This window comes from Rana temporaria, chromosome 4, assembly GCF_905171775.1.
Source record: "Rana temporaria chromosome 4, aRanTem1.1, whole genome shotgun sequence".
NCBI classification, from domain to species: Eukaryota; Metazoa; Chordata; class Amphibia; order Anura; family Ranidae; genus Rana; species Rana temporaria.
Window position 1 is genome coordinate 431,960,209 of NC_053492.1, and position 1,218 is coordinate 431,961,426.

Here is a 1,218-nt window from a genome sequence, read left to right on the forward strand (position 1 = left end):
CTTGGTGTTTAATTAGTTATATTTATTTTAAATAAACACTGTAAGGATTTTACACTATGCGGGCCTGGTGATCTTTCTGTTTTAACATGGTCGGAGTGATGTATAACCAGTGGGACGAAGCTTGATACCCAGTGGAGAGTCTTTTCCACACAAGAGTTTTCAGACTTCTCCTCCCTGAGAGTCTTACATCCTATGGTAAGGAGACATCTTCACTGGCGTATGCATGTATGGTGTTTTAGTGGAGCTGGGACACACGGATACTCGGATCCAAGTCACCTGGATTCAATAGAGAAAGAAAACCGCCGCTCCAGACAAATGCACTTCAGCGGTGAGTATGGTTCAAAACCCGATGGGTGCAGGCAATGCACAAATCATAAATAAGAGGGAGGAGATGATGGACAGCCGCACTCCAATAAAGTATAAAAAATGGTGCCTTTTATTCCAGTAAAACGAAAACTACAACAGCAAAAAACAAAATGCAAACAGTGGGGTAACAATAATAAAAGGCACCATTTTTTATACTTTATTGGAGTGCGGCTGTCCATCATCTTCTCCCTCTTATTTACACCTGGATTCAATGTTCTTCAGTTTTTATATTAATTTACAAATATGGAACTAGGCTAAGTTCACCTTTTTTTCTAAATTCCAGCTCCCCTATGTACCAATACAGCATTAATGTACCTATTTTGCAAAAATAAAACAGCTTTCCATTTATTCTACACATGCTTACCTCACTGTCCTCATGGATGTTTGAAAACACTGCTCCATTACTTATGCCTTACTTCCTGAACAGACTTTAGGTCATTACACAGGAAGGAGTTGACCAGCTGATCTCATTAGCACACACCCTGCATCATCTACCCTCAGCTGGTCAACTCCTTCCTGTGTCGTGACCTAAAGTCTGTGCAGGATGTTAGGCAGAAGTAATAGAATTTTTTTTTAAACAGCCATGAAGACAGTGAGGTGAGTGTGTAGAATAAATGGAAAGCTGTTTAATTTTTCGAAAAGAAGTTCATAATGCTATTTTGGTACATAGGGGAGCTGGCCTTTAGAAAAAAAAGGTGAACAAAGGTTAACTTAACGTTTAAAAGGTTTAGTGCGGTATGACACTTTTTTGTATTTGAATTGTACTTTTTCTATACAAGTCTGTACATCAGTCCAAAAAGGGGGACAACTGAGGAGTAAAAAAGGGACAGAGGGCTTTGGTTTTAAAAGAGG